The 22642-nt window shown below is 39.6% G+C and overlaps 1 long non-coding RNA gene across 7 annotated transcripts in view; it reads left to right on the top strand.

Moving 5' to 3' along the window:
• The window catches only part of LOC134729764 (uncharacterized), a 289580-nt gene that overhangs the window by 135062 nt on the left and 131876 nt on the right, over window positions 1-22642 (top strand). For 5 of the 7 annotated variants that reach the window (XR_010111181.1, XR_010111183.1, XR_010111177.1 and 2 more), the window contains 2 exons: window positions 17880-17967; window positions 18584-18651. This is a non-coding gene — a long non-coding RNA (uncharacterized LOC134729764). The remainder of the gene's footprint in view (window positions 1-17879; window positions 17968-18583; window positions 18652-22642) is intronic. The other 2 variants (XR_010111182.1, XR_010111178.1) reach the window with 1 other exon arrangement.

The following is a 22642-nucleotide window of genomic DNA, read 5'->3' as shown; positions in this document are numbered from 1 at the left end:
AATGAAATACAAAACACATTCAAAAGCTTCAACAATAGACTAGATCAAGCAAAATAAATAATCTCTAAACTTGAAGACAAATCTTTTGTACTAACCCAGTCAGACAAAAATAAAGAATAAAAGAGAATATACAAATCCTATTTGGCATATAGCAAACCACAAAGCAACCAAATATTCAAATTTTCAGTGTCCCAGAAGGCAGCAGAAAATGAAAGTGATAGAAAACTGATTTAACAAAACAATAGCTGAAAACTTCCCAAGTCTAGCAGAAGATTTAGACATCCAGATACAAGAAGCTCAGAAATACCCCAAAATATACAATTCAAAAAAGTTTTCTTCATGGCACATTATAGTCAAACTGTCAAAATCAAAGACAAAGAGAATTTTAAAAGCAGGAAGAGAAAACTGTATAGTCATTGATAAGGGAACCCCAATCAGACTAACAGTGGATTTCTCAGTAGAATCCTTACAGACCAGGGGAGAATGGCATAATATATTCAAAATATTCAAAGAAAAACAACCCTGCTAATCAAAAATACTATGCCCAGCAAAGTTATCCTTTATAAATGAAGGAGACTTAAAATATTTCCCAGACAAGCAAAAGCTGAGGGAATCGATCACTGCTAGACCAGCCCTACAAGAGATGCTTAAGGAAGTCCTACATGTGAAAGTGAAAGAATGATATCTACCATCGTAAAAAAATGAAATGATCAAACACGCTGGTAAAGCAAACACACAAGGAAGAGAAACGAATCAAATATTAACATTATAGAAAACCATCAAACCACAATGATAAACAATAAGAGAGAAAGGAACAAAGAATGTACAAACAACCAGGGATTTATTAATAAAATGACAGAAATAAGCCCTCACATATCAATAATAACCTTGAAGGTAAATGGATTGACTTTTCCACCTAAAAGAGATAAACTGGCTGAATAGATATTAATAAAAAAACATGAGCCAACCATATCATATGTGTAAGAACCTCACTTCACTTGTAAAGACACATATAGATGGAAAATAAAGGGATGGAAAAAGATAATCCTTATAAGTGGATACCAAAATGAGCAGGAATAGCTACACTTATATGAGATAAAACAGACTTTAAGACAAAATTGTAAAAAGAGAAAAGGTCATTATATAACGATAAAGGTATCAATTCAGCAAGAGGATATAGCAATTCTAAACATATAGGCACCCAACACTGGAGCACCCAGATATTCGAAGCAAATATTATTAGATCTAAAAGGAGAAAAAGATTCCAATATAATGATAGTGGGGGACTTCAACATCCCACTGTCAACATTAGACAGATCATCTAGACAGAAAATTAACAGAGAAACATTGGATTTAATGCACTTTGGAGAAATGGACCTAACAGACATGAACAGAACACTTCATCCAACCACAGAGAATGCACTTTCTTCTCATCAGCACATGGAACATTGTCGAGGATGGAGCATAGTTTAGGATACAAAACAAGCATTAACAAATTAAAAAGTATCAAAATCATATCAAGTATCCTATGAGACCACAATGGAATAAAACTATAAATTAATAAGAACAACTTTGGGAATTCTACAGATACATGGAAATTAAACAACAACATGCTCTTGAATGACCATTGGGTGAAGGAAGAAATTAAAGAAAAACTCAAAAAATTTATTGAAACAAATAAAAATAAAAACACAGCATACCCAAACCTGTGGGATACAGCAAAATTGTGCTAAGAGGGGGATTTATAGCAATGAACACCTACATCCAAAAATTAAAAACATTTCAAGTAAACAATTTGACAGTGAACTTCAAGGAAATAGAAAAACAAAAACAAACCAAATGCCAAATTGGTAGAAGAAAAAAAAATACTAAAGATTAGAGCAGAACTAAAACAAACAAACAAACAAACAAACAAAAAACAGAATAAAAACCAATACAAAGGATCAATAAAATGAAGGTTAGTTTTTTGAAAAGATTAACAAAATTCATAAAAAGATAGCTAATCAAGAAAAAAGAGAGAAGACCCAAATAAATCAGAAATGAAAAAAGAAACATTACAATTGGTACCACAGAAATACAAAAGATCATGAGAAAATTATGAACAGTAATATTTTAACAAACTGGAAAATGCACAGAAAATGGATAAATTCCTGAACAATTACAACCTACCAAGATTAAATCAGGAATAAATATAAGACCTTAAGGATCAATAATGAGTAATGGGATTAAATCTATAATAAAATGTCTCCCAATGAAGAAAATCCAGGACCAGAGGGCTTCACTGCTGAATTCTTCCAAACTTAATAAAAAGGAACTAACCCCAATTCTCCTCAAGATATTCCAAGAATTTGAAGAGGACTTAATTATTTCTAACTCACTTTACAAGGCCATCATTACCCAGATATCAAAACAAGACAAGGGTGCAACAATGACAAAACAATAAAACTACAAATATCCCTGATGAACATAGATACCAAAATCCTCAACAAAGTACTAGCCAACCTAATCCAACAGTACATAAAAAAGATAACACACCATGATCAAGTGAGATTTATCCCAGGGTTGTAAGGAAGTTTTAACATATGCAATTCAATAAACATGATACATCACACAAAGAGAATGAAGGACAAAAAACATGAAAAACTCAATAGATGCAGAAAAAACATTTGATGAAATTCAACATACTTTCATGATAAAAACTCTTAACAAAGAAGGCATAGACCTCAAAATAATAAAGGTCACATATGATAAACATACAACTGACATCATACTGAATGGAGAAAAGCTGAAACCCTTTCCTCTAAGACAAGGATACCTGCTTTCACCACTCCTATTCAACAGAGTACTGGAAGCCCTGGCCCAAGGAATCAGTCAAGGGAAATAAATAAAAGGCATCCAAATTGGAAAAGAGGAGGTCAAGTTTTCCCTTTTTTGCAGATAACATGATCTTATATCTAGAAAAACCTAAAGACTCCACCAAAAAAAGTCTTAAATCTGATAAATTCAGTGAAGTATCAGGATACAAAATCAACCTACAAAAACCAGTAGTGTTTCCATATACCAATAATGAACTAGCTGAGAAAGAAATCAGGAAGACAATCCCATTTACAATACGTACAAAAAAAAAAAAAAGAAATTCCTAGGAATAAATTTACCAAAGAGGTGAATAACTTCTTTAAGGAAAACTATAAACCACTGATGAAAGAAATTAAGAAGAAATAAACAACTAGAAATACATCCCATGTTCATGGATTGGAAGAATTAACATTAAGATGACCATATTAACCAAAACCTACAGATTCAATACAATCTCCATTGAACTACAAATGTCGTTTTTTTTTTTACAAAACTATAAAAGACAATCCTAAAATTCTTACTGAATCAAAACTGCCTAAATAGAGAAAGCAATCTTGAGCAAGAAGACAAAGCTAGAGGCATCACAACACATAAGTTCAAAATATATTATAAGGTTATAGTAACCCAAAATGCATGATATTGTTATAAAAACAGACACATAGATCAACGGAATATAATAGAGAACCTAGAAAAAAATTTACATATATACAGCTGAATTGATTTTCAAAAAAGGTGCCAGGAACTTACACTGGGAAAAGAACAACCTCCACAATAAATGGTGTTGGGGAAATTGGATACCTATACGTGGGAGAAAGAAATTGGACCTCTTACCATATACAAAATCAACTGACAATAAATCAAATACTTAAATGTAAGATGCCAAACCATAAAAGTACTAGGAGAAACCATAGGGGAAACACTTTGGGACATTGGTCTAGGAAAGGATTTTATGGCTAAGACAGCAAAACACAGGGAACAAGACAAAAATAGACAAATGCGACTATATTAAACTAAAAAGCTTCTGCACAGCAAAGGAAACAACAAATTGAAAAGACAGCCTGTAGAATGGGAGAAAATATTTGCAAGCTATTCATCTGGCAAGGGACTTATATCCAGAATATATGAGGAACTCAAACAACTGAACAGTAAAGAAACATAACCCCATTATAAAGTAGGCAAAAACATGAATAGATATTTCTCAAAATAAGACATACAAATGGCCAACGAGTATATTAAAAATGCTCAACAACACTAATTATCAGGGAAATACAAATCAAAAGCCCAATTCAATGAGATATCATCCTGCTTCAATTAGAATAGCTGTTATTAAAAAGACAAAAAATAACAGATGCTGGCAAGGATGTGGAGAAAAGGGAACTCTTATAACACTGTTGGTGGGAATTTAAGTTAGTATAGCCACTGTGGAAAACAATATGGAGGTTTCTCGAAAAACAAAAAATAGAACTACTATATGCTCCAGCAATCTTACTATTGGGTATTTATCCAAAGTAAAATAAGTCAGTATATCAAAAAGATATCTGCACCTCCATGCTTACTGCAGAACTATTCATAATGGCCAAGATATGGAATCAACCTAAGTGTTCATCAGTGGACGAATGGATAAAAGAAATGTGGTATATATACACAATGGATGTATTAGTCCATTTCCACACTGCTGCTAAAGACATACCCGAGACTGGGAAATTTACCAAAAAAAAAAAAAAAAAAAGAGAGAGAGAAATTTAATATATTTACATTTCCATGTGGCTGGAGAAACCTCACAATCAAGGCAGAAGGTGAAAGGCATGTCTCACGTGGTGGCAGACAAGAGAAAAGAGCTTGTGCATGGAAACTCCTCTTTTTAAAAACCGTCAGATTTTGTGAGCCTGACTCACCACTACAAGAGCAGCACAGGAAAGACCCGCCCCCATGATCCAACCACCTCCCACCATGTCCCTTCCATGTCATGTGGGAATTGTGGGAGTTACAAGTCAAGATGATATTTGGGTGGGGACACAGCCAGACCACATCATTCCACACCTGGCCCCTCCCAAATCTCATGTCCTCACATTTCAAAACCAACCATGCCTTCCCAACAGTCCCCCAAAGTCTTAACTCATTTCAGCATTAACTCAAAAATCCACAGTACAAAGTCTCATCTGAGACAAAGCAAGTCCCTTCTGCCTATGCGCCTGTAAAATCAAAAGGAAGTTAGTTACTTCCTAGACACACTGGGGGTACAGGCATTGGGTAAATGTAGCTGTTCCAAATGGGAGGAATTGGCCAAAACAAAGGAGCTATAGGCCCAATGCAAGTCCAAAATCCATCAGGGCAGTCAAATCTTAAAGCTCCAAAATGATCTCCTTTGACTCCGTGTCTCACATCCAGGTCATGCTGATGCAAGAAGTGGGCTCCCACAGCCTTGGGCAGCTCCACCCCTGTGGCTTTGCAGGGTGTAGCCCCTCTTCTGGCTGCTTTCATGGGCTGGCATTGAGTATCTGTAACTTTTCCAGGTGCATGGCACAAGCTATTGGTGGATCTACCATTCTGGGGTCTGGAAGACAGTGGCCCTTTTCTCACAGCTCCACAAGGTGGTGCCACAGTAGGGACTCTGTGTGGGGGCTCTGACCCCACATTTCCCTTCCACGCTGCCCTTGCAGAGGTTCTCCATTGGAACCCCACACCTGCAGCAAACTTCTGCCTGGACATCCAGGCATTTCCATACATCTTCTGAAATCTAGGCAGAGGTTCCCAAACCCCAATTCTTGACTTCTGTTCACTGGCAGGCTCAACACTACATGGAAGCTGTCAAGGCTTGAGGCTTGCACCCTCTGAAGCCACAACCTGAGCTCTACATTAGCCCCTTTCAGCCATGGCTGGAGAGGCTGGGATGCAGGGCACCAAGCCTTTAGGCTGCACACAGCATGGGGACCCTGGGCCCGGCCCAAGAAACCACTTTTTCCTCCTAGGCCTCCAGGCCTGTGATGGGAGGGGCTGTCGTGAAGACCTCTGACATACCATTTTCCCCATTGTCTTGGGGATTAACATTCAGCTCCTCATTACTTATGCAAATTTCTGCAGCCAGCTTGAGTTTCTCCTCAGAAAATGGGATTTTCTTTTCTATCACATTGTCAGGCTGCAAATTTTCTGAACTTTTATACTGTTTCCCTTATAAAACTGAATGCCTTTAACAGCACCCAAGTCACATCTTGAATGCTTTGCTGCTTAGAATTTTCTTCTGCCAGATACCCTAAATTATCTCCCTCAAGTTCAAAGTTCCACAAATCTCTAAGGCAGGGGCAAAATGCCACCAGTCTCTTTGCTAAAACATAACAAGAGTCACCTTTGTTCCAGTTCCCAACAAGTTCCTCATTTCTATCTGAGGCCACCCCAGCCTGGACTTTATTGTCCATATCACCATCAGCATTTTGGTCAAAGCCATTCAACAAGTCTCTAGGAAGTGCCAAACTTTCCCACACTTTCCTTTCTTCTTCTGAGCCCTCCAAATTGTTCCAACCCCTCCCTGTTACTCAGTTCCAAAGTTGCTTCCACATTTTTGGGTATCTTTTCAGCAGTGCCCCACTCTACTGGTACCAATTTACTGTATTAGTCTGTTTCCATGCTGCTGATAAAAACATATCTGAGACTGGGAAATTTACAAAAGAAAGTGGTTTAATGGACTTACAATTCCATATGGCTGGGGGAAGCCTCACAATCAGTGGAAGGTGAAGGGCACATCTCACATGGTGGCAGACAGGGGAAGAGAGCTTGTGCAGGGAAACTCCCCCTTTTTAAAATCATCAGATCTCATGAGATCCACTCACCACCACAAGAACAGCACAGGAAAGACGCACCCCCATGATCCAACCACTTCCCACCACGTCCCTGCCATGACACGTGGGAATTGTGGGAGTTACAATTCAAGATGAGATTTGGGTAGGGACACAGCCAAACCACATCAATGGAATACTGTTTGGCCATTAAAAAGAATGAAATAATGCCATTTCCAGCAACATAGATAAAAATGGAGGTCATTATGTTACACGAAGTAAGCCAGGCACAGGGAGACAAATATTGCATGTTCTCACTCATATGTGGTAGCTAAAATTGTTGCTCAAATGGAGGTAGAGAGTAGGATGGTAGAAACTAGAAGCTGGGAAGGATGTGCATATATTTGGTGGGGAATGAGATGAGGTTGGTTAATGGGTATAAACATACAGTTAGATGGAATAAGTTCTAATGTTTGATAGCAGAGCAGGGGGACTACAGTTAACAGTATATTGTATATTTCAAAATAGCTAGCAAAGAGGACTTGAAACATTTCCAGCACATAGAAATGATCAATACTTGAGGTGATGGGTACCTTAAATGCCCTCACTGGATCACTACATATTCTATGCATGTAACAAAATATCAAATATACCCCATATGTACAAATATTGTGTCAATAAAAGTAATTACTCTTTCTCTGCATTCTTGCAGACTTCTTTTTTTCTGTCTTTTTAATAGCCATTCTTCCTGATGTAAGATGATACCTCATTTTGCTTTTGATTTGCATTTCTCTGATGATTAGACATGTTCAGCATTTTTTTTTTTTTTGAGACAGAATCTCATTCTGTTGCTCAGGTTGGAGTGCAGTGGCATGATCTTGGCTCACGGTAGCCTTCATCTCTCTGGCTCAAGTGATCCTCCCTCATCAGCCTCTTGACTAGCTGGGACTACAGGCACGTGCCACCACACTGGGCTAACTTTTTTAACTTTTAAGTTCAGGTGTAAAAGTGCAGGCTTGTTATATATGTAAACTTGTGTCACGGGGTTTTTTTGTACAGATTATTTAATCACTTAGGTATTAAGCTGGTGCCCATTAGTTATGCTTCCTAATCCTCTCCTTCCTCTCACCCTTCACCCTCAGATAGGCCCCACTGTCTGTTTTTTCCCTCTATGTGTCCATGTGTTTTCATCATTTAGCTCCCACTTATCAGTGAGAACATATGGTATTTAGTTTTCTGTTCCTGCATTAGTCTGCTAGGGATAATGGCCTCCACCTCTATCCATGTTCCTGAAAAAGATATAATCTCATTCTTTTCATGGCTGCATAGTATTCCATGGGGTAAATGTACCACATTTTCTTTATCCAGTCTATCATTGGCGGTCATTTAGGTTGATTCCATGTCTTTGCTATTGAGAATAGTGCTACAACAAACATATGCATGCATGTTTCTTTATGATAGAATAATTTATATTCCTTTGGTTTATACCCAGGAATGGGATTGCTGGGTCAAATAGTAGTTCTGTTTTTAGGTCTTTGGGGCATTGCCACAATGTATTCCACAATGGTTGAACCAATTTACACTCCCACCAACAGTGTACAAGCATTCCTTTTTCTCTGCAACCTTGACAGCATCTGTTGTTTTTTGACTTCTTAGAAATAGCCATTCTGGCTGGTGTGAGATAGTATCTTGTTGTGGTTTTGATGTGCATTTCTCTAATGATAAGTGATATTGAACTTTTTTCATATGCTTGTTGGTTGCATGTATATCTTCTTTTGAAAACTGTCTGTGTCCTTTGCCCAGTTTTTAATGGGGTTCATTGCTTTTTCTTGTAAATTTGTTTAAGTTCCTTATAGATGTTGGATATTAGACCTTTGTCAGAATCATAGATGCAAAAATTGTCTCCCTTTCTGTAGGTTGTCCGTTCACTCTGTTGATAGTTTCTTTTGCTATGCAGAAGCTCTAAAGTTTAATTATATCCCATTAAACAATTTTGGCTTTTGTTGCAATTGCTTTTGACATCTTTGCCATGAAATCTTTGCCTGTTCCTATGCCTATAATGGCATTGCCTAGGTTGTCTTCCAGAGTTTTTATAGTTTTGGGTTTTAAATTTAAGTCTGTAATTCACCTTGAGTTGATTTTTGTATATTGTGTAAGGAAGGGGTCCAGTTTCAATCTTCTGCATATGGCTAGCCAGGTATCCCAGCACTACTTGTGGAATTGGGAGTTCTTTCCTCATTGCTTGTTTTTATCAGCTTTGTTAAAGATCAGATGGTTGTAGGTGTGTGGCCTTATTTCTGGGCTCTCTATTCTGTTCCATTGATCTATGTGTCTTTGTACCAGCACCATGCTGTTTTGGTTACTGTAGCCCTGTAGTGCCATTTGAGGTTGGGTAGCCTGATGCCTCCAGATTTGTTCTTTTTGCTTAGAATTGCCATGGCTAGTCTGGCTCTTTTCTTGCTTCCGTATGAATTTTAAAAATTTTTTTTATAGTTCTGTGAAGAATGTTACTGGTAGTTTCATAGAGATAGCATTGTATCTATAAATTGCTTTCGGTGGTATGGCCATCATAATGATATTGATTCTTCCTATCCATGAGCATGGACTGTTTTTCCATTTGTTTGTGTCATGTCTGATTTCTTTGAGCAGTGTTTTGTAATTCTCATTGTAGAGATCTTTCACCCCCCTGCTTAGCTGTATTCCTATGCATTTTATTCTTTTTTTGTGGCAATTGTGAATGGAAGTTAATTCCTGATTTGGCTCTCGGCTTGACTGTTGTTGTTGTATAAGAATGCTAGTTATTTTTATACATTGATTTTTGTCTCCTGAGACTTTGCTGAAGTTATCAGCTGAGGTAGCTTTTGGGATGAAACTACAGGGTTTTCTAGATAAAGAATCATGTTATCTACAAACAGGGATGGTATGACTTCCTCTCTTCCTATATGGATGCCCTTTATTTCTTTCTCTTGCTTGATTGCTTTGGCCAGGACTTGCAGTACACTGTTGAACAGGGATGTTGAGAGAGGGCATCCTTGTCTTGTGCCAGTTTTCAAGGGGAATACTTCTAGCTTTTGCCCATTTAGTATGGTGTTGGCTGTGGGTTTGTCATAGATAGCCCTCATTATTTTGAGGTATGTTCTTTCAATACCTAGTTTAAGAATTTTCGGCCGGGTGTGGTGGCTCACGCCTGTAATCCCAGCACTTTGGGAGGCCAAGGTAGGTGGATTGCCTGAGGTCAGGAGTTCAAGGCCAGCCTGGCCAACATGGTGAAACCCCATCTCTACTAAAAATACAAAAAGTTAGCTGGGTGTGGTGATGGGCACCTGTAATCCCAGCTACTTGGGAGGCTGAGGCAGGGGCATCGCTTGAACTCGGGAGGTGGAGGTTACAGTGAGTCGAGATCACGCCACTGCACTCCAGCCTGGGTGACACAGTGAGACTCCATCTCAAGAAAAAAAAAAAAAAGAATTTTCAACATGAAAATGTGCTAAATTTTATTGAAAGCCTTTTCTGCATCTATTGAGATAATAACGTGAGTTTTGTCTTTAGTTCTGTTTATGTGATGAGTCATATTTATTGAATTGTGTATGTTGAACCAACCTTTTATCACAGGGATAAAACCTGCTTGATTATGCATACTGGGCCAATATTTTTATTTTTTGTAGAGATGAGGTCTCACTATGTTGTCCAGGCTGGTCTCGAGCATTTTTAAACATACCTTTTGACTATTTGTATGTCTTTCTTACATTAATTTTTTATTTTTAATTTTTGTGGGTACATAGTTGGTATATATACTTGTGGGTTAGCTGAGATATTTTGATACAGGCATGCCATGTGTAATATAATAAGCACATAGCACATCAGGGTAAATGGGGTATCCATCACATCAACCATTTATCCTTTGTGTTAAAATCCAATTATACTCTTTTACTGTTTTTTCTTTGAGATGGAGTCTCCCTCTGTCACCCAGGCTTGAGTGCAGTGGTGTGGTCTCGGCTCACTGCAACCTCTGCCTCCTGAGTTCAAGCAATTCTCCTGCCTCAACCTCCAGAGTAGCTGGGACTACAGGCACACACCAGCATGCCTGGCTCATTTTTTTGTATTTTTAGTAGAGATGGAGTTTCATCATGTTGGCCAGGCTGGTCTCAAACTCCTGACCTCAGATGATCTACCCACCTTGGCCTCCCAAAGTGTTGGGATTACAGGAGTGAGCCACCGCACCTGGCCAATTATATTCTTTTACTTATTTTAAAATGTACAATTAAATTATTTTTTACTATAGTCACCTTGTTGTGCTAGCAAATACTAGGTCTTATTTAGTCTTTCCAACAATTTTTTTTCTTTTTTACTCATTAACAATCCCCACTTCCCTTCCCAGCCTCTGGTTACCATTCTTCTAGTCTCTATTTCCATAAGTTCAATTGTTTTTATTTTTAGATCCCACAAATAATTGAGAACACGCAATATTTGTCATTCTGTTCCAGGCTTATTTCACTTACCATAATGACCTCCAATTCCACCTGTGTTGTTGCAAGTGACAGAATCTCATTCCTTATTTTATGGCTGAATAGTACTCCATTGTGTATATGTACCACATTTTCTTTATCCATTCATCTGTTGATGGATGCTTAGGTTGTTTCCAAATATTAGCTATTGTAAATTGTGCTGCCGTAAACATGGCAGTGCAGGTATCTCTTCAATATACTGATTTCCTTTCTTTCGGGTGTATACCTAGGAGTAAGATTGGTGCATTTTACGGTAGCTCTACTTTAGTTTTTTTGAGAAACCTCCAAACTATTCTCCATAATGGTTGTACTAATTTACATTCCCACCAACAGGGTGCGAGGTTTTCCTTTTTTCCACATCCTCGCCGGCATTTGTTATTGCCTGTCCTTTGGATATAAGCCATTTTAACTAGGGTGAGATGATATCTCATTGTAGTTTTGATTTGCATTTCTCTGATGATCTTTGATGCTGAGCACCTTTTCGTATACCTGTTTGCCATTTGTATGTCTTCTTTTCAGAAATGTCTATTCAGATATTTAGCCCATTTTTAGTTTTTAAAATTATTTCAATAGATTTTGGGGAACAGGTGGTGTTTGGTTACATGGATAAGTTATTTAGTGGTGATTTCTGAGATTTTGGTGCACCCATCACCTGAGCAGTGTACACTGTACCCAATGTGTAGTCTTTTATCTCTCATCCCTCTCCCATCCTCCCCTGCCCTGAGTCCCCAAAGTCCATTGTATCAGTCTTATGCCTTTGTATCCTCATAGCTTAGTGCCCCCTTATAAGTGAGAACATACAATGTTTGGTTTTCCATTCCTGAGTGATTTCACTTAAAATAATGATCTCCAACTCCATCCCGGTTGCTGCATCCATTATTTTGTTCATTTTTCTGGCTGAGTAGTATTCCACAGTGTGTGTGTGTGTGTGTGTGTGTGTGTGTGTGTGTGTATGTATTTGTATATATATATGTATATGTGTATATATGTATATGTGTATATATATGCATGTATATGTTTATATATGTATATGTATACATAATCTAGATATATATATATATAAATATATGTGTGTGTGTGTATAATTGTCTTTATTCCCTCATTGGTGGATGGTCATTTAGGCTGGTTCCATATATATATATATATATATATAGTTTTTGAGACAGAGTTTCACTCTTGTTGCCCAGGTTGGAGTGCAATGGTGCGATCTCGGCTCACTGCAACCTCCGCCTCCCGGCTTCAAGCAATTCTCCTGCTTCAGCCTCCCAAGTAGCTGGGATTACAGGCATGTGCCACCACACCTGGCTAATTTTGTGTTTTTAGTAGAGGTGGGGTTTCTCCATGTTGGTCAGGCTGGTCTTGAACTCCTGACCTCAGGTGATCTGCCCACCTTGGCCTCCCAAAGTGCTGGGATTACAGGTGTGAGCTACTGTGCCGGGCTGGTTCCATATTTTTGCAATTGTGAATTTTGCTGCTATAAACATGCATGTGCAAGTGTCTTTTTCACATGACGACTTCTTTTCCTCTGGGTAGATACCCAGTAGTGGGATTGCTGGATCAAATGGTAGTTCTACTTTTAGTTCTTTAAGGAATCTCCATACTGTTTTCCATAGTGGTTATACTGGTTTGCATTCCCACCAGCAGTGTAAAAGTGTTCCCTTTTCACCATATCCACACCAGCATCTATTTTTTTTTATTTTTAAATTATGGTCATTCTTGCAGGAGTAAGATGCTATTGAATTGTGGTTTTGATTTGCATTTCCCTGATAATTATTGATGTTGTGCATTTTTCCATATGCTTGTTGGCCATTTATATATCTTCTTTTGATAATTATCTATTTATGTATGTCCTTAGCTGACTTTTTGATAAGATTATTTTTGTCTTCCTGATTTGTTTGAGTTCCTTGTAAATTCTGGATACTAGTCCTTTGTCAGATGCATAGTTTACAAAAATTTTCTCCCACTCTGTGGGTTGTCTGTTTACTCTGCTGATTGTTTCTTTTGCTGTGCAGAAGCTTTTTAGTTTATGTCCCATCTAGTTATCTTTGTTTTTGTTGCATTTGCTTTTGGGTTCTTGGTCATGAACTCTTTGCCTAAGCCAATGTCTGGAAGAATTTTCCTGATGTTATCTTCTAGAACTTTTATGGTTTCAGGTCTTAAATTTAAGTCTTTGATCCATCTTGAGTTGATTTTGTATAAGGCGAGAGATGAGGATCCAGTTTCATTCTTCTCTTCCACCTGCTTTCACCATGTGACATGTCTGCTACCCTTTCACCTCCTGCCATGATTGAAAGCTCCCTGAGGCCTCCCCAGGGACCTTTCTATCCCAGGGAACCAATAGGATAAATATATACATAAATAAAATAAGGATTTAGCTCATGTGATTATGGAGGCTAACAAGCCCCAAGATCTGCAGCTGGCAAGCTGGATACCCAGGAGAACCAATGATGTAAATTCTAGTCTGAAAGCCAGGAGGCTGGAGACCTAGGAAGAGATAATGTTTCAGCTTAAGTCAGAAGGCTGGAAAAAACTAATGTCCCACATTAAAGGCAGTCAGACAAGAGGAAGAGGAATCCTCTCTTACTCACAGAAGGATCAGCCTTTTTGTTCTAGTCAGGCTTTCAACTGATTGGATGTGGTCACCCACATTGGGGAGGGCCATCTGCTTTACTTAATCTACCAATTCCAATGTTAGTCTCATCCAGAAACACTTTCAGACATACCCAGAGTAATGCTTGACCAAATATCTGGGTACATCATGTCCCAATCAGATGGAAACAAAATTAACCATTGCAGGGACTGTTTTTATTAGTTAAACCTTTGTTTATCCCTTTGTGCTGTTGCAAAATCTTATCTTTATCTTGAAACTGAAGTGTAATTGTAGCACTGAGGTGCTGGTAGACTTCCAATGTCTGGAACTTTCTAGGTCTGCATGTAGCATGCCCCAAGCCACATTCTATGCCCTGGGAAACCTCACTGTACCCTATATTCTAAAGTGGTTTTAGATCTTTAGTTTTATGAAAATAATTTTATACCAACCAATTTTGCTAATTAAAGCAATTCTTAAACAAAAGAAGCTTGTCAACAAATACATGCACACTGAAACATTTCTGAAATGCAATAGGGCAACTGGCTTCAAAAGACAAGGATTTTAGAAATCTTCATTTCCTTATTATGTTTGCTTAAAGGGAGGCATAGCTCGAGCTGCTTGCTCATTCCCCTTGATCAATGAGGACTTCTACTTGTTAAGTAAGGGAAATTACTAATTGTATTTATTTTCTTGTATGATGCTATGTCAAAGCAGAGTGAGGTTGAAAGCCCAACTATCTAGGGGCATTTGTCCTTTTAATTTTTCCCCCTAAATCCTTTTATTAACTCTGGTTCTGAACCTATTCTGTTTTCCAGAAGATGTGTAGGTAGGATAAATGAGAATATACTAGGCAAAGGTCAATGTGGGTGGAGGGGATGAGAGTCCTGCTCAGAAATGCTCTGCTTAGTCTGCTCTGGAGTATGGCAGATGGGGAAGGGCACCATTGCTGCTGAGGTGCAGTCAGAGACCCATAGCTGTACGGGGAGCAGGAGGAGGCAGGGTTAATATCAGAAAAGATAATTAGTCACAGCCTGTGATCTTCCAACCTCACAATCCCCTGTAGCCTGCTTCTCACATATTAAATATGTATCTATGGTGTATGGGTGGCTGGGGATAGAGTAAAAGAGGCCTCATACAATGCAATGTGTTTGGCCCTAGCTGGCCAAGAGGGTAGCTCTTTGGAGGTTTTGTTAAAAATCAGGGAAGGGGAGAGAAGATTTTTACAGAATGGCAAGTAGAGATAGTAAGCCTTGTCAGGGAAGCCAAAGTCAGAACAAAGGGGAGACCTTGAACTCTCAGAAATGCTCTGGGTGCATCTCATTTGACACAACGAACTGTTCCCCAAAAAGGCTTGTGCCCATCTCTTGCTCATGTACCTTCAATTTAAAGGCTATTTGGTTGGCTTGTTATACACTGGAAGCCCATAGGGCCAGGAGAGACAAGAATAACGCTGGAAGTGTCAGCACAGCAGATCCTACAAAGTGGAGTCGTTTGAACAACAAAAAGCAAAGAAAACAATAGGAGACCAATTCCAAGGAATGGGGCAGAACAGAAGAGCCCTGTAACATCGGAAGAGAGATGCAGGAAACGGCATATAAAGCAACTGTGATTTCTCTAAAAGGGGGCTTTTGCTTTATTTTTCATCTCTCAAAAGGTGTCAGCTTAAGAAAACTTCACAGCTCCTGTGGGCTGCTTGCTCTCAAAGGGAAATGAATTATTTAGAAGTGTGATGAATAGTTCATCAAACCTTCCTCCAACAGGGTTGCTGCTTAGGCTCAGAGTAATTGGCCAGGAGCAGGAGCAGGGCAGGCCCTTTCCTCAATGGTTCTTTCTTCCCTTCTGGAGGGGGCCTTGAGTTGGGAGGGTGAGGATGACTGCCTAGGGTGGATCTTTCATCCCAGATGAGAACAGAGGCAGACACGAAAACCGCGGTAATTCCCAGGACAGGCCTGCAGGAGGAGCCAGCGCCCTTCAGTGGAACAAGCTATCTTAGGAAGGGAGGGCTCTTACATGGGAAGGCTCCAAGGAGCCTCAGATTCCGCCCTAAATCCCAATCTCCCATCCGGTGGAGCAGGCTGCAGGTACTCCCAGGCCATTTCATCCTCTGCTTTCACTATTGCAGACCCTGGGGGGTTGGGGGTCTGTACAAGAGAAGGTTGTGTAGCAGAAGGAGAAGTGTGGTGCAACATGCAGCCGCAAAGCTACGCTTCCAAGCCAGCCTCTGAACAGCCTTGCTTTCCCCTGCAATGTTCCCTTTCTCTTTCACCCCTTCCTCTCACACATACCACCCACCCATTCAGGTCCACACCCCTACACATTTAGTGGAAATGGTCAAAGGTTTAGGCCCAGCCTTATAAAAACAGATTCCAGACTGAAGAGGCTGTATCTTTTTAAAGGCAAAGAACACATATGATTTAGAGTTTGTAAAATCACTGACAATTGGAGGAAGACAGACAAAAACTATTCCTGGCCTCAGCCTGATCAGTAGATGAGGTGAGAGGCAATAGATATAGCGCCTCTCTTTAGTCTGTCAAATGTGGGCACAAATCAGGGCTTTGCTCCTAAGCTGTTTGACCTTATACTAGGGGCTCCCAACCTCCGGGCTGCAACTGTGCTGGTCCAGACCGTGGCCTGTTAGGAACCAGGCTGCGCAGCAGGAGGTGAGCTGTGGGCCAGGGAGTATTACCACCTGAACTCTGCCTCCTGTCAGATCAGCGGTGGCATTAGATTCTCGCAGGACCAGGAGCTCAAACCCTATTGTGAACTGCGCATGCGAGAGATCTAGGTTGTGTGCTCCTTATGAGAATCTAACTAATGCCTGATGATCTGAGGAGGAACAGTTTCATCCTGAAACCACCTCCCCTCCCCCACTGCTGTCCATGGAAAAACTGCCTTCTGGTACCCAAAAAGTTGGGGACTGCTGCTTTAGACCCTTCACATAACCTCTCTGAGCCTCAGTTTCCCTGTCTGTAAATTGGAAATGGTAATATACATTTCACAAGGATATTGGGAGGATTAAATGAGCTAGCTTTTGTAAAGTTCTTGGTCTATAGTAAGCATTTGATAAATGCCAACTATTATTCTTGCTTTTTATCTTATCATCATATTTCCACATTTGTCATAGATCATATGGGGAACTGGGTGGAAGAATTTGAATGAGTCTGGGAAAATCAGCCCCTTACTGTCAGAGAAAACATTCATATTCCCATCCTATTTCTTCTAGCAATGGACAGCTCTTCTCATCAAACTGCTGTTGCTGTGCTAATGATAGTGAATTCTCTCTCCCTCCGTCCTTCTTCCCTTCCTCTGCTTCTCCCTCTCCCTCTCCTTCTTCTTCTGCCTCCTTCCTTCCCTTCTGCCTCTTGTATTCTGGGGGAATTTTCCTGAGATGTTGTGAAATGTCTGCTTTTTAGTAACAAGTTCTATTATTAAAGGATTCGTGTTATATTACTAAGCCCATTTGGCTACAACTTCATTGCCTACCATTCCAAACCTAACTCTACTTCACACAAAGAAGAGTAATTTAACTACACATATGCAAAAATAAATGTCCCATTGGACTTCTGTTCTTCTAAAAGATTTAGAAAATTATTTAGTACAATTACTTCTAATATGCACCCATCAGCTCTGACATGGTTCTGTGAAAAACAGTTCTGGTCATTTCACTCAAAGTAATGGATTAAGATAATAAATCTGACAAGGCCTGCCTAGCAAAGTTAACATTGAGCCAGTATAGTCCTTTTACCATTGTTTGTAATTACCTCTTTTGACAGAGAAAATGTTCTGAGTAGGAGCAAGTTACATCTCCCAATGAATGTGAAAAGTTTCAAATTTGGGGACTCCACCTGTAGGAAGCTCATAAGCTCAGTTGCAAAAAGCTCCTGGCAATTGCTGCTGGGTGTTTTCCACTCAGTGCCACAGTGCTCTCTGTGGATGAGGAGCAGTAAGCTTGCTGTCAGCTAAAGAGCCTAGGATAAATGCAAATCATCCTCAAGCTTTTGCATATGAGAAGCAAGTGGCCAGGAGACTTCCAAATGCCCACTAATAGGTTATGGCTGTATGTTGATTCATACATCCACCCAATGTTTACACCTAGCATCTACAGAATTCTAGGCAATTGAACTACAGAAAGGACTAACACAAGGTTTCTGCCCTCAGGGAGCTTACAGTGTAGTCATGGAAACAGGCACATTTAATGAGTCTAAATTTAGAGACAAATACTGGATACGTCTGGCAAACTTCTGTGGTGAGTCCTCTATGCCATCTGTCTTTAATTATCTGACCAAATTCACGTGGAAGAAGGGTTTGATTTGCTCTCCATAACCATTCAAGTCAGAGCAAAGAATTAAGAATAAAAATAATTCGACTTTTTGAATTCTGCCTTTGTACCAGGCACTTAACACATATTGTCTCATTTAATCCTTATAGCAACTATAATAGTCTGCTCAGGCTGCCATAACAAAATACCATTGACTGGGTGGCTTAAATAACTGAAATTTATTTTCTCACGCTTCTGGAGGCTAGGAAGCCCAAGATCAAGGTACCAGCCTACTTGGTTCCTGGTGATGGCACTCTTCCTGGCTTGCAGACGGCTGCCTTCTAGCTGTATGGTCACATGGCCTTTTCTTGGTACCTGTGTATGGAAAGGGGAAGCGGGAGAGTTTTCGTCTTTTTATAAGGCCACAGTTATATCAGACTGGGCCCTGCCTTTATGCTCTCACTTTACCTTAATTACCTCCTAAAGATTCTATCTCCAGAAACAGAAACTGGGGATTAAGTTTTCAACATATTAATTTTTTGGGGCACACAGTTCAGTCCATAGCAGCAACCTTATGTCTTAGATTATTATCCCTGTTTTTCAGATGAGAGAAAACCTGCTCAGAGAGGTTAAGTAACTTCTCCAAGATTACACAACTAAGAAGTTGCAGAGGTAAGAGTCTATGTCTGTCTGACTAAAGGACAACTTTTTTGTGTGTGCTGTACTGTTTCTGTTTTGCTTCTTGAATCAGTGGCATCTCCCACTCCACTGTGTAGTACATTTTGAGTCAATATAAGAGAAGACTTTGATGTTTGGAATAATTAGAGCTGGTAACAGGGTCTCTATCACAGGCAGTGTTAAGCAGTGTATAGATATTGTAGAGGAGATTCTTGGAGTGGGTGGAATATTGTACCAGAGCAATGATTTCCAAAGAGTGCCAAGTGATGGGGTGGGCCTTGGGGTGCCTACCCCACATCTTCTTCAATCAAAGCCACTCAGAGTTCATCTACTGAAACGATAATCCAACATTTATTGAGCATTTACCAGGTACTGTTGCATAAACTTCCCGTGTATTCATTTATTCAATCATTTGCAACAGTACCAAGAGGTAGGTACTGTTATTACCCCCATTTTACAGATGGCAAAACAAAAACAAAAACAAAAACAGGCATGGAGAAACAAAGAAACTTGTCCAAGGTCACACAGGTAGGGTAAGTGGAGGTGGGATTTGAACCCAGGGCTGCCCAGCATGAGAGCCTGTACTCAATAAGCAGTATGCCAACCATCTTCTCAATTTTGTTAGGAATACTGAGTTTCTTTGAAAGAATTCATATGAATAAAGAGTGATATGGATTGAAATTTTTGAAAATCGCTGTCTTTTATGGAGTTTTCAAGTTTCATTGGTTCAATAATCATTCTCTGGGTTGAGACGGTCAAGAACCTCTGGTGACACTTTCTACCAAGATAAGACCTTGGCTTCAGCCTCTGACTGTGGACTTGAATCTTTCTTTTAGCTTTGTTAAGCCAGAATTTGCTAGGTTTGGCCATGGTTGTACCTATAGACTGGCAAGTTGCCACAGCCTGACTTGGTCTCCCAGTTCTGAACTTGCTCTCTAGCTTACAGTGCTGTGGTTGGGTCCATAACATTTCTACACACAGAAACCATCCATCAGTCCCACCCAACTTGAGCATAAACTGGGATTAAGGTTCACTGGACACAATGAACTGGTGGAACATGTAAGCCTCAGGAACCTCCTCAGGAAAGACTTCCCTGAAAAAGGAGCCAATCAGGAGTGATGAGTCTGACCCTGCGAGAAAGCCCTCATCATCAGAGTAGAGGGGAACAATCACTGTACAACATGGTTGTCTGTCTCTCAGATTTGTCTCCTAGCCAAGACCACCATGGACTCTTGACTCAGTGCTGTGAATAGGAGGCATGCACATAAAACCTAAGAGCACTGGTTCATGCAAAACTCCGTCAGACACCTAGGCACCGGTATTGCTGCTTAAGTGTGGCTCTAACAGAATCAAACCTGAATAACAAAGTCAGTCATTTAGTTACCAATATGGGTTGTACACCCATGGTGTTCACAGTCCAGTGCTTGGTTTTCTGCTGAGTAAGAAACATGAGTTTTTATCAGCAAGGGAATACAGTATAGGGGAGGAACATAGTCTTTATCTAATGGTGTCGAGGAGGAAGAGAAGAAAAGTACAGCATTAGACAGAAGCATGCATGGCCAGAAAGCATCTAAATGTGTATAGACTGCATATAGTCCTGTTATCAGAGATTCATTTTCCATATCTTCCCAATGGGACTATTAATACCTACCTTGCAGGGTTGTTGGGTAGATTAAATAAAAAAATGTATATAAATGGATATAAAATGTCTTGTTCAGTTCCTGTTAACACAAGAGCACTGATAAATGGAAGATATTATTCTTATTGGTTGGGGTAATAGTATTGTTACTATCTTATTATTAGCACCCATGAAATATGTTGTTCTAAGTAGCAAAAAATATGAATCTAGGGACATTCTAAATAGTGGTTATGTTTTATTTGTCAATATCAATGTTAGGAGCTTAATTCTTGTGACCTTCCTATTGAATATGCTCTGGATGTTACTTCTGTCTTACTGTCTGGGTAGGGATTTCCCTGAAAGCAGGGATTTCATTCCCACCAAATTAGAAACTTGCTATGGAAGAGAATCACATCTTCCCAGCTCTACTGTAGAGTCTACCATCAGATACGAGGCAGCCTGAAAATTGGGTGCGAGCCTCCAACAGTGGATTTTAGTTTTCTCCAAGGACATAGATACTATCTTTTATCTAGAGCCCACAGGTGGTCATTTGGTACATGATGTTCTTGAGTGGAATAAGATAATAGCATTCTGCATTTTATTACTGGTTAATGTCTTGGTATTATAGTTGGATTGAGCTAGAGTGAGAAGGCAGAAAAGGGATGGGAGCAGGTAGGGTCCAGATGCCTCATCATAGTTGAGTTTCTATGGAATATCAAAAACCATTTTATCCTCCAAAATTTTGCAGCTGCCAAATGTCCCCAGACGCTGCACTGAGATGTTTTCCTTTATTTTTAAGCCTAGGCACATTTCAGGCCCTATTGAATGCATGTGCTTCCAATTGATTTACATTTAACACATCAAAATGTTGTTTTGTAAGAGATTTGATATCCAAGAAGCCTGCTGAGCTGCTTTTATGAACATTTTAAAGCCTTTTTCTTTGAAGGGATTGAAACCTGGGTGGTACTCTTTGTTGTTTCCAGCCTCAGATGGCCAGAGACTGCTGAAATAGTAGAGGGTATCCTGGGATGGCCTGCATCTTGTAGAGTGACTGGGGGTCTGGGAGAGGCAAGAGGATGAAGAGGGTTGTGGATCAAATGTGGATGGGACACATTCTTTGTGCATCATGACCAGACAGACATCTGAAGTCCCAAATATTGCCTGTTAAAACCAAATTTGAGTCCTAGCTGTTTCAATGAATCTTTATTTCTTCGTGTTTAGACTTTATCTTCTTCAATTTCTTAACCTTTATTGTTCAAACCACAGTGCAGGACACAGAATTTGCTTTACTGAAATGTTACTGTGGCCGGGAGATGTGGAGTGGGAGGTATCTGTTGGAAGAGCAAAAAATGTAAAAGATATAAAGTGCCATTGGAGATGCAAGAGTGTTACTTACAAAGCACCTAATCTTGTGGCTCTAAACACAAATGCCCATACGTGTAGCTTGTGAGTGGAAGGCATTAGGGAGTGGGACTTTGGAGAAGCAGAGCATGTATTCTCCATCTAAAATCATTAAAAATATTTGAACACTGTCCAGACCAAACAAAGCATATTAGAATGCCCAGTTCACTATACAGTCTCCAGTGTGCAGTACCTTTATCTAAATCAGCCCTCAAATCTATTAATGAGGAAACTAAAACTTGAGAGCTGCAAAATGCACCTAGTACTTAAAGCCCGTTTCTCTCCTGAATCCTTTACCTCATTGATACACCAAAGCTGCAAAATTACTTGTCAAAATGCACCCAGCTAGTAAGTGGCGGAAAGAGACTCAAACTTAAGATTTTGGAGTGTAAACACTTCAAGTCCAGTGCATTTTGTCATTGTCATTATACTATGCTACCTCCTTAGATTAAACCTTATAAGTCAGGAAAAAATTACATCTATATATTTCATATATATATATATATGAAACCAATGAAGGAAACTTATGAACCACACAATGCCTAGTGCTGGTAGTTTAGTGGGGGGAAGATTGACAAATTGACAGTGGAAAAAGAATAACAAAGTGGCTGGGAATCAGAAATAAGGAAATGTAAAGTATAAATTAGAAATTGGGGATGACTCAGAGGAGGTGAACCTTGAATCACTTCTGAGCTGGAAGTGACAGAAAACTCAAGAAAGCTTAGAGGCAGGTGTGAGGTGGGAGAGTGATGGCAGCAGGCAGTCCCTTTGAAGAGTTAGGTGAGGAAGTCTTAGACAAACATGTAATCTAAAGTCATATGTGGTTAATATTCCAGTTAACAGTTTAAAAGCATATCTGCGACTACCTAAGCTAAGAAGTGGAGGAGAGAACATTTGTATTCACCTGGAGGCTTTCATTTTAAGCATTATGATGTGTGTGTGTGTGTGTGCGTGTGTGTGTGTGTG

Source organism: Pan paniscus, chromosome X (genome assembly GCF_029289425.2).
Source record: "Pan paniscus chromosome X, NHGRI_mPanPan1-v2.0_pri, whole genome shotgun sequence".
Classification (NCBI taxonomy): domain Eukaryota; kingdom Metazoa; phylum Chordata; class Mammalia; order Primates; family Hominidae; genus Pan; species Pan paniscus.
This window is presented reverse-complemented; position numbering and strand designations above follow the sequence as displayed.